This window comes from Pezoporus flaviventris, unplaced genomic scaffold (genome assembly GCF_033815535.1).
Source record: "Pezoporus flaviventris isolate CSIRO_AGI_PZ_B2104156 unplaced genomic scaffold, CSIRO_AGI_Pfla_v1 ptg000015l, whole genome shotgun sequence".
Lineage (NCBI taxonomy): Eukaryota > Metazoa > Chordata > Aves > Psittaciformes > Psittacidae > Pezoporus > Pezoporus flaviventris.
In genome coordinates, this window is record NW_026892563.1 from 24,824,474 (window position 1) to 24,842,325 (window position 17,852).

At 40.7% G+C, this 17,852-nt stretch overlaps 1 long non-coding RNA gene across 2 annotated transcripts; it reads right to left on the minus strand.

Annotated features, from left to right (window-relative positions):
• Positions 1-1,132: 1,132 nt before the first annotated feature.
• Positions 1,133-17,611, minus strand: LOC133269461 (uncharacterized). Of its 2 annotated transcripts, XR_009743462.1 has the most exons (5): positions 17,223-17,611; positions 15,476-15,558; positions 12,412-12,528; positions 7,197-7,486; positions 1,133-4,625 (listed from the first exon to the last, which is right to left on the minus strand). It is a non-coding gene; the product is annotated as an uncharacterized LOC133269461 (long non-coding RNA). The 2 variants fall into 2 exon arrangements; XR_009743463.1 differs by lacking the exon at positions 7,197-7,486.
• Between the last annotated feature and the right edge of the window lie 241 nt (positions 17,612-17,852).

Consider the following 17,852-nt stretch of genomic DNA (forward strand, 5'->3'; position numbering starts at 1 on the left):
CAGTATCAGGCACAGTAGTCATAAAGCCCTTAAATGTTAAAACATGAACAGCTGGGGTGAAACATAAGACTTAAAGGGTGACACATTAGATAAACAGGAGCCTGATGAGATAGGGTCATAAACTGTGTTAGTCACACTGTTTGAGAAATGATCTGCAGTGGCACTTGCCTCTCAGTGGGGACATTCACAGAATCATAGAATGTTTTGAGTTGGGAAGGAACAGTTACAATCCCCCTACCATGGGCAGGGGCACCTTCCACTAGAGCAGGTTGCTCCAAGCCCCATCCAGCCTGGCTCTGAACTTCCAGGACTGCCACAGCTTCTTTGCGTAACCTGTGCCAGTGTCTCACCACTACCATAGTAAAGAGCTTCTTTCTAATATCTAATCTAAATGTCCCCATTCAGTTTAAAGCCATTCCCCCTTGTCCTATCACTACCCTTGTAAAAGTCCCTCTCCTGCTCTCTTGTAGGCCCCGCTTAGGTACTGGAAGCTGCCATATGGTCTTCCCAGAGCCTTCTCTTCTCCAGGATGAACAGCCTCAGTCTGTCTTCATAGGAGAGGTGCTCCAGCCCTCTGATCACCTTCTTAACTCTCCTCTGGACTCACTCCAACAGTGAGGTCCACATCCCTCTTGTGCTGGGGGCCCCAGAGCTGAACACAGTACTCCAGCTGGGGTCTCACAAGAGTAAAGATCACTGATGATATTTAGTATTGTGTTGGCACAACTTCATTCAACTTGTTACACTATTGCACATTTGGTACGTTACCTAGGAAAACCATTCTTGGGGCAAGCCTTGCTGGTGTGAAACTCAACATGCAGTAAGGGGTGTTACACTATCATGGGCTCCATGCTGCACAGTTAAAGCAAGGGTTAATTTTGAGGAGGGAGGGAAGAATACATGACACAAAATGGAAACAGGACTGAGGTAGTGACATTAGACAATGCTTTTGGGCAATTTGGATGCAGTGGTCTCATCAGAACCCTCATGTACCAATTGAAAATGACAGCTGCTCTGAACAGCAGTTCATGCATGTTCTACTGAGGCATGCTACACATGCATATACTTTGCCGTTTAAAACAAGCTCTACATAGTATTCCAGAGAGCCAGTGAATCAAGCAAAACTCCAAAGGCAAAACCCAAAGGGAAGTATTTAATATAAAAATGGACAAAATGAAGACAATAAAGTCATCCCATGAACAGGAAGGGGAATGATTATCAAAGCATGAAAGCAGAGACAGAAAAGAAGGTTTTTTTAACAGTAGCTGGTCAGCATTACAGATAGGTGAAGTCTTACACATTTCGTTTAGTGGTCCGTCTAGAAAACAGAGACAGAGATATTAATTCTGAGGGCTTGCTTTATTTATGTTTGCCTAGGCTGGGAGATGACACAGCTAAACAGTACTAAGGGATGGCAACTGTAGAAGTGGCCATGTCAATGTGTCTCCATTGCTCTCTAAGCCTTTGCAAATACACATCTTCATGGCCTGTCAAAGAGAAGTCATGATGCTGTACTGGAAATATGAGTTCCATGCATGTGGTGACAGAGCAAGACAAACAGGACACAGAATTCCCCATCCCACCACATGTCTATCTGTAATAAGGTGAGAAGTTCAGGTAAACACATTTTAAATGGTGTGGGAGGTTTTTGTTGTTCTTTGTTTTCTTTCAGATGTATGATAAAAGAGAATTCAAACTGGTTTATATTATAAGAGACTCTGGTCTCACAGAGAAGACACATGGATGAATGTAATACACAATTAAACATCTTTGTGTAAGGTTTTTTGATTCAAAGTGAATATCTATTAAGTCACGCGATGACAAGAGTTTGGATCTTCACTAGGGGAATTCAGTGGAAGGAAAACTCTGCCTCTGGGGTTCATAAAGACCAGGTTGTGTGGACTATAAAGTCAATTTTGGTACAAAGCAGTCACAGATGTGAGGACTCATCGGGAAAGGTCCTAGATGAAGGTGTCTATTTTCTCAAAATCAATGTTGCTTCTTCTGATCCATTAAAACTTTCTTTTTCAAGTCTGCTATGCTTCTTAGAGTGACCTAAACTTAGATTCATGAATGATATGGCTCTATTGACTGGACCATCCCTGAGACTTTCACAGATGACCAGAAGAATTACTAATGGCCAACTGAGACTCTTAACTTTCAGACTCACTATTCCCACTTCTGTATAGTGGATCTTGGACCCACAGGGCGTCACTCAGCCTGCAGCTTAGTAGTCTGCTTCTGACAAGAATTAGTGCTCATTTCCTTCTCAGCTGCTTACAATTGCAAATCCTTTAAAACTTCACTGTCTTCCTTTTTCTAGTCCTAGACAGCCACCCTTATGACAAAGCAGGAAAAGAAGAACTAAGGAAGTAGGTGGTATCAACTCATCTATTACTACTGTTTAGGAAGTTGCAACACCTGGTTTTGACACAGCTATTACTGCAGCAGCACCAACATATCAGATACTCCTTTCATGGTCTTCCTGGAAGCTTTCAAATTGTAGGCAGTTAGAATCTGGTTCATTGCACCAACTAAGTAAGGGAGCTTCAGGTTTGCAACCTTTACAGACTTGTATCCTCTCCTTCAAGCAACTGCAGTTGTACTCTCAACCACAGTCCAGCTCCATGGAGAGGCTGCATGAAGAACATGGATGGTGGCACAGGAGCAGACAGCAGATTCTAACTGATATAGCTGGAGCAGCCCTGTTTCCTCTGGGTCCTTGGTGAAGCACTGCAGCCCAATGCCACAAGACCAGTGGGTTCTACTCCTGGTTCTACTTACCAGGAGACACAGAAAAGAGGGTAATTGGGAAAAAAACGTAAGTATCAGGCTTGTTGACAGTATATAACTGACTGCTCGGGTCTGAGTTTAAAATGAGAAATTAACAAACTCTAGCTATAAATCAGCTTTGGTTACATCTGAGCCGTCTAACTCTGGATTTCTTACCTTGTCATGGGGAAAGTTGCAGCAGAACTAGTCATGTTGCCACATGGTGTTCATACAGGAGGTAATTCTGTAGAATTGAAAGAGTAGAAAGAATACAATAACTACTGAAAAAACAGAGGACCACTCCCAATCAACTCCCAAATTAATATTACTAGGATAGATTAACTTGTAATTGAAGACTCTAGCTATTCCAGGAGGGTGGCGATCCTTTGAAAAGACTCTTTTCTAACATGTGCGTATGTTATTTTGTCATTTAGGTGGCGCCACTTCTTGCATAAAATTTACTTTGCATAATTACAGGCGGTTTTGAAAAACATTTATTTGCAATCTTTGGTGCCTGCATACCATGTACATTTTCATTCAGTTGAGAACGTCTGGTGTAGTCATTTAAATGGGACTAAGGATCGATTTCTGCAAATCCATGGAAAAAAGTCTGTAAGTCTTTGGATACTCATGAACAGAAATAATTATTCTGCTTCTAGGTCCTCCACAATTCATTACCACTTGTTTCCCAGGAGAAAACATCCCCACAGAAGAAAGCCGGCTGGGGCTGTGCGTACAAGCCTCAGATGCAAAGTCCAGCAATTTTCTTTAAAGTGCTGGTGACAGCCAGTTTGTGCTAAGACAGCAGACTTTGCACTGCGACGTGTGCAGGTGCTCCACCCTGCCAGGCCAACCACAGCAGGGACAGGACAGACAGTACAGCTGGACAGGTTCTGCCTTCAACAACCTCAGAGCAATTTGCCAGGCTGTCTCTGTCCTTGTCCTCAAACTGAGTGGGTAAACTGCACTGTTCAAGGAATATACACAACTGTAATGCATCAGGGCATCTGTGTGATGAAGTAAACCTGTAACTTCCATTTCCAAGCAGATGAATTCAGTGGGAAAATTCTGGTTCACTGAATTCAGTGCATGGGAGTTCACACCACCTTCAGTTTTGGCGGCATTCTGCTAAATCCATGGTAGAGGTGAAACCTTTCCCTGGTTACTGCATACAGACGACAGCAAAAGGCAGCCTCCAAGTTCTGTTGTTTTGTGTCAAGGCCACCAGCTGAGATCATTAAAGACGGTAGACATGTTTACACAGCACAGAGAGGCCAAGGAACCGCAGGCAGCATCACGGCCTCAGGACACCACAGTGCCAACATGCTCGCTAGGTAGTGTGCTTGCCAAGAGACAGCTGCATGCTACTGTAAGCTAGACCGAAGGTAACTCTCTGAAGACTGCTCATGGCACAGAACATGGATACTTTGTGCTTGGAGATTTGGAGCTCCAAGGGAAGACATGGTAAGTTTCCTAGTTCATATGGGGTAACAGGAAGGAATATAAGCATAACGAGAACACATCAAATGTGGTATATGTAGGGGAATTAATAGGGCAAGAGACGTAACAGAGAAGGAAAATAATGATCTAACATACTGCATGTCATTTTTAGGGTTCAGGAAGACTTTTATGTGCAGATTTGTATTTTGTAGGTGTTTCTCTCTCCTTTTCCATTAGATGCCAAAAATCCTTATCATTTTATCCATTGCCCATTTCCTTTTCCTCTGTGTTATTTCTTCCCATTTTCTGAGTATTTGTAAAACTCAGTTTCTCAGAAGTTCATTTTTCATACATTCCAGGCTGTAAAATATAGGAGGCAATTGTTGCTCTCTCTCACAGATGTGAAGACAGATCTAAAATAGAAGTAAAAATGTTGAATGGCTGATTTTTTTTCATGTATAGACAGATCTCATTATAAAATGATAAAGAATTGTCCTTCCTAGATACATAGTTCAATTAATACTGGATATATTTAGTTTTCAGAGCACCTCTCCCACAAACAAATGCCAAGGTAAAATAGGAATATCCAGTTGTTATATAATGGGAGGATACTTATGAAAAGCAGAGCTACATTCAGCAAAGCATTGTTCATTTAGATGGATGAGTTGAGAGATGTAATTAATTCTAATTTTAATGTGAATTTGTACATGTGTGGTTTAGAAGCCATACGAATAGCTAAGTTAGTTAGCTTTTTAACTTGAGTATGCAGAGTGTGCAACCTGATTGTTTTGGTAGACATGGAAGGCCTGGTTTTACTAGTCTGTTAGCTTTGCATGGCATAGAAGGGAGGTGATATCTGCCTTCCTTCGTATGACTAAGTTACTCTGTCATGAACTTAGTGTATACAAATTAAGATGAAGGACAAGATTCTTCATTCCACCCACGAGAAGGAGTAACTCATTTGAACAGAGAAATATTTCAGACATAGCTTGAAGGGCATTTTGAACTAGCACAGACATGTTCATTTGGTGACAAACACTCCTCTAAGGTCTACATACTCCCACCTGGTCTGTTACATAGGAGAATGCTACCTATTAATTTACCAGACTGGATTTCTCCTTCAGATTACAAAGTGATGGGAAATGCATGGATGTGATACAAAAAAATCTTCTACAAGAATACAGATCAAAATCCCCAGAGAAGAAAGAAATCTGGCCTCTACATAGTTGTTACATTTGGCATTTGTTATATTCAAGGCATGATGTATGCTCATTGCACAGCAAGTAGTTGCACAGTGCAACCAGTCCTTTTTATTTCACATTTTAATTTCCCACACAGAAAGAAGAGCTAATGAATAGGTTCTGCTTCTTTCACACTAATAGCGTCTGCCTTCACCAACACCTCTTCCACTTACGAAGCTGTTCTTTATAATAATACAATTTCCCAGCTTTCTTCTGCCATCATTGTCCAGCTCCCAGTGAGACCTATGGCATGACACAGAAGATGTGGTAACAGTTCATCTGACATGTTCTTTTTCTTCCAGAGTTAATACCCAATTTAAAATACACAGAGGTCAACTTAAGCTCACAAGTTGTCAGTAGCCAGCAAATGAACAGGAATCTACAAGCAACTGAGAGTCTTATGCCTTGCAAAAGTGTAATTAGTCTGAGGCCATTAATGTCTTCACTTTGGGAAGATACCTTCAGCCAGGTTTCAGAGAAAGGCACAACTACCTTCAGTACTGAGGCACCTTTCTGAGGAACTCATGGAACAGATTTTTCCCACAATGTTCAAGCCATAGCCTTTGAAGCAAGCAGGTGGCTCAGGAAATTTTAATCCACTTGCATTTGTGAGTTGACATTCAAGAATTGTCTCTCTCTTTAAAACCATCAATCAAAAGTATTTACAGAATCATGATTCATGATTCTATGAATCAAAAGTATTTACAGATTTAGTAATTGTCACTAAACAGACTTGGCTCTTGGGTACAGGCACATCTCTGACTAGCACTGTGAACTTCAAAGGCTTTCTATGTCAGCCTGCACTTTAGCACATTAGGTTCCATCTCTGTGAGGAGGGTGACAATCAAGTTCTCGGTGCAGCAAATTTTTTAACTGATAAACTAAATTTATGAATTGAGTCAAACCAAGAAGCTCTAAAACAATCGCCAATTTACACATATTCACTGTTTCTTAAAAGGACTAGCTGTTTGACTTGTAACTTGTATTTTACCTTGACGAGTGGTGGGTCATTTTTTGACTTGGTCCAGGGACTAAACTTTCAGGATATGCTGGGAATCTCTCTGTTTACCAGGCTCAATTAAAAAAGGTGCATGTTCAGCATTTATGTAGTGTTTCAACAGACTTTATTTTCTGCTTAAGTGATTTAGTTTTGCCTGGATACACGTATCCCACTCTTTCTTTGTTGCGTAGAACTGTAATTGCACAGAAAGAGGGACCGATCATCAGCCAAGGTGTGATACATCCATTGAACAAGTCATTTCAAAAAACCTTAAATAAATGAAGTATTCTGTAAGTAAAATCAGATTCTCACCTACTTTAAACGTTAAGCTGCCAGGCTAAATGAGAAACAAACATAGTATCTGTTAATAAAAAGAAATGCTGACAGCAGCAAACAAAACAGCATAGCCATTAGAAAAGCCAGAAGCCTTCAGACTTCTGTACCCACCAAAGATTCAGATTCAGGGAAGGTTTTTATGTCTTAACTGCCATAGGAGAGCTATGCAATTTTTCAGATGAGAAGGATGAATACTAAAGAATCTGCCAACAAATTTCAAGATCCAGATCCTTAAAGCATTATGTTTGATTAAAAGTTTAATACTAACTAAATGAGAAGATACAGCAGTGCAGTGCAAAAGAGGACAGCAAGTTACAGGATTTCTTAACAGAGACTGTCCAGCACAAAGACACAGGAGGTCAGTGCCCATTTAGAGGACTGTCTAAAGTAAATGAGTCAGGGCATACATTATCTTTGAAGTCTGTTGGTGACCTTTCTGAAGTCCAGTTTTGGGTAGATCCAAAACTGTGAAATTGTAAACACAGTCCCAGATATGGGTGAAGGTGCACCCACAACTTCAAATGCCTGAGCAACTCCAGTCTTGCAGATACAATTGACAAGGCTCCTTGTAGTCAGCCTGTGAGACAACTGTGGGGTCAGCACGTGGCAGGTCAAAGGGCCTGCAGTATTTGCACGTGTTCCTGAGAGCACTCTTAAAATGCAAAGGCACAGGCAACACAGATGTTATCACCTACAGCTGACAACCACAAGTGGAACAAAGCATTAGTCAGAATTTGATGTCATATAATTTGCCTGGTATAAGCATGAGAAAGACCTTGCCCCAAAATGTCAGATACATCATCTACAATATTCTTGAAAAACAAAAGCCAGCTATGACAGAGAACATGTAAGGGAAGAGAAAGGATGGACTAATATTCCTAAGAACCGGTGGCTGAACTGGTGGCCCACAGGTCAAGCATTAGAGTACACAAGGTTGTCCTAACTCACCACCTTTTGTGCAGAAGTTCTGGAGGAGACAAGGTGTGACAGCTGGTGAAAACTGGTACCTCCCTCTGCATCTCTGTATTGCACTTTGTCAGGAGAGCCCCAGACATGGGAGCCAGCGTTCACCATGGAAACACTGGGATTACCAATGCAAGTCCACCCATCACATACTGCCACGGGTATCTAAGTTTTCTTGTCTCTCTCACAAGCCTCCTCAGAAGGGTAGCACAGAGATCTGAGTTAAGACTTCTAGTCAGGAATCCCCTGAAAGATCCTCTTTCTCTCTGTTGACAACAGAGGGAGTCCTTTGTGATTAAATTCTTAATTTTGTTCACCATAATTATTAACTTATAGCTAGGGAATGTGAAGTCCTTTCCTCAAGGCATTTTCCTTGGGCAAAGTAGACAGATTTTTAAGGTTTTAAAAAATGTTTTCTGATATATTGGGATTCAGCCAAATATCTTTACATAATTTCCCAAAACACTGAGCAACAAAAATTTCTGTTAATAGGAATGAAACATACAAGCAACCTGAAATCCCCAGGCTGAGTAAACTAAAACTTCCAGTCACTTCTGGAGTTGTTGTGGTGACACTGTATCCCTTGCAGTGAACATCTTTCTCTGCTGATGTTAATAAAACATTTACCTAAACAAACGTATTTATGCTATTCTTTATTATTGGGATTGTAGACACTCCATATAGCAGCCTTCCAGTACCTAAAGGGGGCCTACAAAAATTCTGTAGAGGGACTTTTTATAAAAAGTAGTGATAAGACAAAAGGGAATCACTTTGAAAGAGGACAGACTTCAGATTAGATATTAGGAAGAAATTCTTCACTGTGAGGGTGGTGAGGCACTGGAACAGGTTGCCAAGAGAAGCTGTGGCTTGCCCTGTCCCTGGAAGTGTTCACATCAGGTTGGACAGGGCTTGGAGCAACCTGGTCTAGTGGAAGGTGTCCTTGCCCATGGCAATGTGGTTGGAACTATATGATTTTTTGGGTCCCTTCCAAGCCAAACCATTCTATAATTCTATGAGTTTAGGAGAGGTTATAAATCAAATAAAGTTTACTAAAACATCAAAACTATGAAGATAATCCCATTTCTTAATACTGTCATGGCTGAACTGTATTACACTCCGCAGAGGCTATAAATAGCTGTTGAAAGCAGCTTTGTTTATTGTTAAGCAACGAATTTGGAAGGGGGAGGGATTCCTGTCACAAGGCAGGATATAAGGAAGGAAAAATAACGGTGTATTTCTGTTGTTGTCTTTATTCTGTAATTTTATAATCCAAGTAGTTGATGATGCTCCTTTCTTGGCAGCAGAACAAGCAGCTATTGTAACTAGAAGAAGCTAGACAATTTTCATATGAAACATAAAGTATATGCTTTCTGAAATACTGCAGCAAAATTCAACGTTATAATAGATATCCGTGGAAAAATCCCTTACACATGAAACAACGATGAACAGAACTGGACAAACGAACATCTTCAGCTTTCTCGTGGGCAAAGTCATGACACTGTAGTCCTACACATTTTCCTCTGAAGTTGGTGGTGATGTCACAGCTCAGAGCCACTGCAGGACATGATCTGAGATCAGCCATGTCTAATCCTGTCATCTGTATACACCTCCCTGTGAGCGAAGGGCAATGGCAAGGCTGGGCCTTCATTGCCTATATAACAACAGCTTTTTTAATTAACACTTACAGCAAAAAAGTGTAAAGTCACTTGAAAAACATGACTTTCTTGCTGAAATACGGCATACAGAGAGACCAATGGGATATATTTATTTCCCAGCAGTCACACATTGCAGATACAGCTCTCTTTTGCCATATTCTCTTCTGGCCTCCTCCCTCTCCCCAGATGAATGCATTTGCAAAATTAGAAAGGGAGAGAGGGCAGAGAACATCAGCTGACAGGCTCCTCTGTAACAATGGTTTTAAAATTGGGAAAGCCAGTAAACTTTTTGTTTCAAGATAGAGCTTGGCATAGAATAATATATAAAATGCAGGAGTTTTGAATTTTTTTATAAATGCATTCCCTTTGGTTTCCTCCAAATTGTGCAGTGTGTCAAGGTTTCATAAGAAGGACGTACATCACTCACGCTCCAGAAATTGTATCTAGCTGTATAGATATTGCTACAGAGTGACAATCCAAAGACTTCTGCAGGAGCAGAAGTCTTTCTAGTCCAGGGCACCAAGCTTTTTACTAGGAACTGTGACAGATGAGCTGCCTAGTTTGCAGCACTGAAACCTGGTACCTAGAACTGTCTGGAGTTAGTACCTGCCTCCAAGATAAAGCCAGATACTGCAGGTTCTGGCTTCACACAATTCAGTCTTGCAATTCATCCTCAGATAGTTCAGGTTCATCTTTAAAGCAGTGAACAGACTAGTAATTTATAGCCCAAATGCTCCAATTTTTTTCAGAAACATATCATAACCATTCAGTATTTATGGGAAAACAAAACAAAACATAACATCAAAACCCTCTGAAACCTAGCGTTCTAACTTCTAGGTATCTTCTATAATTACCACTATCATTAACCTAGAAATCCAAACTCCCACCTCCCAGTGCAAAAGACCCACAAGCAAGCAAAATTCCTATCTAGGTTGTTAAACAACGTAAGGCAGCCTCCCTGAGAGAACCTCTTCTCCCTGTGCTGCGCTACGTGCTGACCTTGGTTACACGCCACAGATCCTGTGAGCGTCTACACATCCTGTTCTTACAGGCAACACCAAGTGTGGCTCCTGTTAGTGCTCACCTGCCACACAGCTCTAGAAAGAGACTTAGCAGCATATCTCCAAGGGCTTGTGCTGATGGATGCCACTTGCCAGGATCACAAGCGCAGGACTATAGTTAGCACAGACAGCACTTGCGAGCTCCAAGACTGCAGAGAAGACCTGAGACCTAAAACAGTATCTCTAAAAAATAGAATACACATCTATGTGCTCCAATAAACACACTGAAGGAATAAAATACGAATTTACTAGTAAATCTGATTTTTTAAAAGTAATTTCTCCACTACTGTAATGTACCTACAGACAAAATATTGCAGGGAGTACAGCAGTTTCAAACTGATACAAGAATTTCTTAAACAGCAATTCAATTCCATTACGATATCTCAAGAAATAAAATTAACAGCATAATTAAGGCTTATACAACTCCTTATTTTCACTTTGCTGAAACTAAAAGTAATCATTGTATACACAAAACTATATTAAGATATAGCCTTTCCTTCCAAACCCCATGCAAAATTATTTTAGGTCTTTATAAATAACTACAATTCACATAATCACAAAATGGTTTTGGTTGGAAGTAACATGAAAGATCATCCAGTTCCAATCTCCCCACCATGGGCAGGGACACCTTCAACTAGATCAGGTTGCTCAAAGCCCCATCTAACCTGGCCTTGAATACTGCCAGGGACAAAGCATCCAAAACTTCTCTGGGCAACTTGTTCAAGTGTGTCACCACACTCACAGTTAAGAATTTCTTCCTAACATCTAATCTGAACCTAGTTTAGAACCATTCCCCCTTGTCCTATCACTACATGCCCTTATAAAAAGTCTCTCTCTAGCATTTTTGTAGGCCCCCTTTAGGAACTGGAAGGCTGCTCTAAGGTCTCCCCAGAGCCTTCTCTTCTCCAGGCTGAACAATCGCAACACTCTCAGCCTGTCTTCACAGGAGAGGTGCTCCAGCCCTCAGATCATCTTTGTGGCCCTCCTCTGGACTTGCTGTAGCAAGTCCATATCCTTCTTATGTTTGGGGCCCAGAACTGAACACCATACTGCAGGTGGGGTCTCATGAGAGCAGAGCAGGGGGAAAGAGTCACCTCCCTTGACCTGCTGGCCACACTTCTTTTGATGAAGTGCAAGATGCCATTGGTTTACTGTTTTCTGAATTCAGAGAAAGCTACAAATATATAATGGTATCCTTCTTAAAGCAGGATCACAACAGGAAACAGAACTTTTTCAATAACTGAATTCACACTTTGGAAGCCTCTTCTGCAAGAGCAGATGACTATAAATCTCATCACATTCAAAAGACAGTAGAAATCTCTCACTAAAATCTCAGTCCTTTGACTAAGGCTTCTATTAAGCTGTTCTAGACACATAAACAATATACATTTATGCAATTTTTTTCCTCACTCCTATGGAAAATTATGTATGAAGAATTTCAAAGCAGCAGGGACAAGCACTGAGAGTATATGATGGATATCATACTGTTAAGATTGGTGCATTCACTTCTCACCTAGATCTCTAGCTCGCCCTTCCACACACACCATTGCTCAAAATGTTAACTTCCCTTAAGCCAAATGTTTAAATACATATTATCTGAAAAATCTGTAGATTTCAGCTATTACAGGAATAATTTTTGAATGAAATTGTTCATTTCCCCCCTCTTTATCAGCAGTTTTCATTATGCTCTTAATGTAAACCAGAAACTGCAGAATTATTCAGCACAGATGGCACAGCAATAAAAATCTGGACATTTTTCATGTGAATGTCTGTCTTTGGACCTATTTTATAAGCATATGGAATAGAAACCACTACATACTGCAGTATGGTAACACTTGATAGTGATAATTGAGAATGACTGTTACTTGAGTATAATGTCAAGGGTTGTTTGACATAAAAGAAATGTCTTGAAACAGGTTATCTATCTTGGCACCATACTTAACTTGTTCTACTTCATCTGGTACAGTAAGAAATCCATCTGCTGTTTTTAAATATCTTCGGTGTTGAGGCTCAGGATGGTGATCTCAAGGACAAAACATCTGAATTTCTCTTCCAGTCAGCTGAAAGGAAGGAGGGGGTTTAACTTATGGAAATTAAACTTTTCTACAAGATGGACTTGCACTACGGAAATTAAATTCTGCCCTCCTAAAAGAAAAATGCATCTTGCTATATGAATAAGCATGTACTACTATTATTTTGGAATAAGAAAGAAAAAAAAGAGGATTTAGAAACCATTTTAGGCCAGCAAGTCACAAGAGTTACAACAACAAAGACAATGCAGCACTGTAAAGAGATAGCCAAGTTAACTTTAAGCTGGCTGGTCATGTATTAGACATTTGTATTAGAAGGCTATCCATGACAGCAGGGAATGGAGTGTTAACCAGCTTACCTGCTGAGAGCCAATTACTCAATACCAAAGTCATGTATTGCACTCCTGATACCTCAATGGCTAAGTTAAAGCTAGTTCAAATTATTCCAGTGCATTATTTCTAAAGAATTTTTAACAGCAGTTTTTGAGATTGTAATGTGCCTCACAATGACAATTCCTACATATTCTCTAAAGTTTTAAAAAGAAAATGGGGGTTAGTCCAAACTTGGAAAGGTCCCTCAAATTAGGAGGTACCAATTGCCGCAAATCAAGAAGCATCTGAAATACACTTCTAGGAAAATCATTTTATTCAGTCTTTCAAGTTGCAAATTACATTTTTTAAGTGATTGTTATGAAATTTCTCATATAGTATTTGCATATATACAGCTTCCTTACATTTTTAAATGACTTCTCATTGATTCCTGGTGTTAGAATAATTTAGTTTATTGTATAGCTATCAGATGATAATTTTAAAAAACCTGACAGAACTCAGAACCATTTTCAAGTCATGAGCTATCTAATTTTTTTTTTCCATCTGTCCAGCCCAACTAAATCTGAACTTACTCTCAAAGAATAATTGTCACACTGTTGTGCTTCTATAGCATTAAGCACAACTGTACTTCAAGAATCTCTGGGAAGAACTGAGCTGGCACTATTGAGCACAAATTATATTATAAAAAAATGACCTTCCATTAGATGTTAGCAATAACTAGAAAGTGAAAAACATAAAGCTTTTAAAGAATAATATTCTAAGATTCCTCCTGTGTACCAGTACGCAAAGAGCTGTGGTCAATGGCTCAATGTCCAGCTGGAGACCAGTAACGAGTGGTGTCCCTCAGGGATCGGTGTTGGGACCGGTCTTGTTTAACATCTTCGTCGCTGACATGGACAGTGGGATTGAGTGCGCCCTCAGCAAGTTTGCCGATGACACCAAGCTGTGTGGTTCAGTTGATACCCTGGAGGGAAGGAATGCCATCCAGAGGGACCTTGACACACTTGTGAGGTGGGCTGATGCCAACCTCATGAAGTTTAACCATGACAAGTGCAAGGTCCTACACCTGGGTCAGAGCAATCCCAGGCACAGCTACAGGTTGGGCAGAGAAGAGATTCAGAGCAGCCCTGCGGAGAACGACTTGGGGTGCTGGTTGATGAGAAAATGAACATGAGCCAGCAGCGTGCACTCGCAGCCCAGAAAGCCAACTGTATCCTGGGCTGCATTAAAAGGTGCGTGACCAGCAGGTCGAAGGAGGTGATCCTGCCCCTCTACTCTGCTCTTGTGAGACCTCACCTGGAGTATTGTGTGCAGTTCCGGTGTCCTCAACATCAAAAGGACATGGAACTGTTGGAAAAAGTCCAGAGAAGGCCCACGAGGATGATCAGGGGACTGGAGCACCTCCCGTATGAAGACAGGCTGAGGAAGTTGGGGCTGTTCAGCCTGGAGAAGAGAAGGCTGCGTGGAGACCTCATAGCAGCCTTCCAGTATCTGAAGGGGGCCTACAGGGGTGCTGGAGAGGGACTCTTCATTAGAGACTGTAGTGACAGGACAAGGGGTAATGGGTTAAAACTTAAACAGGGGAAGTTTAGGTTGGATATAAGAAGGAAATTCTTTCCTGTTAGGGTGGTGAGGCACTGGAATAGGATGCCCAGGGAGGTTGTGAATGCTCCACCCCTGGCAGTGTTCAAGACCAGTTTGGAAGAGGCCTTGGATGATATGATTTAGTGTAAGGTGTCCCTGCCCACAGCAGGGGGGTTGGAACTAGATGATCTTAAAGTCCTTTCCAACCCTAACGATTCTATGATTCTATGATTGCAGTTTTTCTTGTTCAGTTAAAACTGAGCACACAACTGATGCTTACCATTCTACTGCTCTAATACAGGTTATTTAAAATACCTCACATAAGGTCAGTGAAGGTTTTGGCTAGGATTTCTGCAATTTCTGAGTACCTGCCATTCCTCTGAAACCTAAACTTCTGGTATGTGAGATTTCTAAAGAGCCAGTCTGTGACATCTGACACAGATCTTGCTGTAGGCTGTAGTTGCAGTAGTGGTACTTCTCCTTAAAACACTGAACCCCAAAATAAAGCAAGATCAGAAGCAGACATATCCTGGTGAATCAGGATGCTTGGAAATGCTCTTGGAATACTACAGATCAGACGTGAATAATTGCAGGATCCAACAGATCTCATATGCTCCTAAAAATAAAACCTGGCCTGTTCCACAGCTCTACCAAAAAGTCAGCTTCCACTACAAGGTGCCTGCTGTCAAATTAGTTGCCCCTTGAGGAACCAAATTATATGCTTCATAATCTATGTTTAAACCCTTGCTGCTACATGATCAAGCTATTAACACCATCCACTCACACATTCTTTGAGAGTTGGGACAATTCCACAATTACTACACTCTGGCTGGTGTTAAATTTCAGAGCCATTTACTCTGTATTAATTACATCATGTGAGAGTATGGTATGACTAACCTCTTACTGACATTACCCACAGTACATAATACATGCATAGGACCTCAGTGACAGAGTATTTTTTTTATGCCATACTTTGACAACTATTAGTGCTACAGTTCAGTAATTTCTAAACTAGTGAAACAGCAGCTAGTTCACGGTTACTATTAACTTCAGCTTTAAGTACTCATGATAGCATTATATAAAATCTCATTATTACTCTGCTTCCTTTTATTATTCCACTCTGCCTGTGCTGTGCCTCCTTCTCTTCTGCAGGTGATAATAAGAACATGAAGAGGGACTAGGAATGACATGTAATAGTATATAAAAAGGCGAGTTTGAAAGTACAAGGCCTAAAATTGCTCTTCACTGGTGTCTTACATGTCTTTGCTTCTTGCCATATTATAAGCAGCAAATGCAAGCTCTTAATCATCTTTCTTAGCTCCCATCCAGTGAATTTAATAAGAATACTGGAGTACCTTAATTTGATTTCCTGAGACAGTGTGAAATGGAAACATTAAAAAAAAAGAAGAGCGTAATGACATTTCCTCTCTGTGCTACTTTCATATCAACATGTCCTTACCTGTAAAAGGTTTCAATATTCATATCCTATTTTAATAATCAAAGGAACTCTTTACACCATCAATGATTTCTTATTAAGATGAAAATAAGAATAATATCTGATCTTCTGGCAGAGCCTGAATGCACTTCCTTAATTAGCTAGACTTCACCTAACATCTGACAAGACTTCCCTCATCATAGGTAAACTGATTTAGAATTTTCTTCTGAATTTACATTTGTAGTCAGCAATAAGGGGCTAGAATTGTGTGTTACCCACCAAAATCATATTATAATTTTTGCCACTAAAAATGAGCACACATTCTCCTTAACAACAGGAAGTATGAATCCTTTGGTTTAGTTGCTTAATCACTATTTCATTAACTGGCTGTGACACCTGAATTCCTTTTGATGCTAAAATGAAATGTTCCATGCTAGTCAAGCAGAACAGTATTTCACAGATTCAAGAATCCACTTCTGACTGCTCATTAGGTGAGATTTACTTCATGCTTTCTCTATCACCAGTTTAGAGGTTTTGCATTACCTCCCTTCATCTTTTAAATACATACCTTACAAAATGTAAATCTATAAAGTATCTACGGTGATTACCACATCTCACCTGTTGCTGTCATCATATGGCCCAAAATTAACCTTCAAAGTGCTTCTTTGCTATCTCAGCTTGAGTAACAAAATCCTTGAGACAAGCACCAAGGCTTGCCTTCAATTTTAGAGAGCTTGCTTTCCTTGCAATCAATAGCAGATTGCATTATTAATATTACTAAGATTAACATTATTAATATTTCTTTTTCAAACCTTCAGTTGTATTGAGCAGAACTTTGCTAAAGCCAGCAGATGTCTCAGTTCAAACTGAAGGAGAACTGCATTTCACGGTAGCAGCTTTGCTATCTTCATCATGCATTTTGGCAGGCCATCCATGGATGTAGTTACAGGCACACTGTGAAGACTCAGAGAAAGTAAATAGGTACAGATGTTTTCCACCCACATTCAAAAGAGCAAATGCTCCCAAAGGGGCTGAACAAATATGCTGGTCCTTACTCAGCACAGTTAACTTCCGTAACATATATTCAATTATTTCAACTTCAGCAGGACTGTTCAGTGTATTAGTTTAAAACTTCAGCCTGAGATTTGTTTAAATTAACTAATCCAGCTAAATATAAATGGAGTGTATGGCATTACCAGAGTATTGCTACACAAATCTGAAATGTTCCATCTTCTGAGTAATTAAAACAAAGATACAATGTAATTATAGGCCAATGACCATCTGACTAAAGCTTAACTTAGGACAATTACTGCCATCTACATTTTCATTATTTTTATTTCCATAGCTTAGATACCCAAAAGATACTAACTATAACCTGGCCAGAATAGTGTTCCACTGTCTCTGTTGAGCACCCAGATGCCAGAAGGTCCATTTTCCTTGTTATTTCTTAAAAATTGAGTTTCCAGTCAAATTCCTTTACCTGCAGCTCAAAGGTCTGCTGCTCCTTCCACAGAGAATAAAAGTGTCCCTGATGCCAACCTTCCCCCAGTGATACAAATCAGCCAACCCTGGCAGCTCTGCTTCTGCCGGCAGAGCTGCAGCAGTGCCCAGCCGCAGGGGCGCCTTACTCCCGAGTGGACCGTATCAGACTGGAGGCTAAGCATGGATCCCAGAGTGCAGCTTCCCCAGAAAGGGAAGCGAACAGTGTACCCTCACACGCGCTCCAGGCCCCACCACACTCACCAAGCGCTCGGTTTACTTCCCCGAGACACTGTATGGACCACATCCCCGCCTCAGGCCACATTCTGCCTAGGTACACCTCCATCCTTCTCCAGGTCAAACCCGGCGCTTTGCAGTACCCACAAACCTTAAAACATTTTGAGGATTTTTTGAGGAGTTGCAGATTTCCTCTACAAAGAAGATGGAGATTCCCTTTTCACAAGATGTCACATGGAAAAGACAAGGGGTAATAGGCACAAGTTATTCCTGGGGAGATTGCAACTGA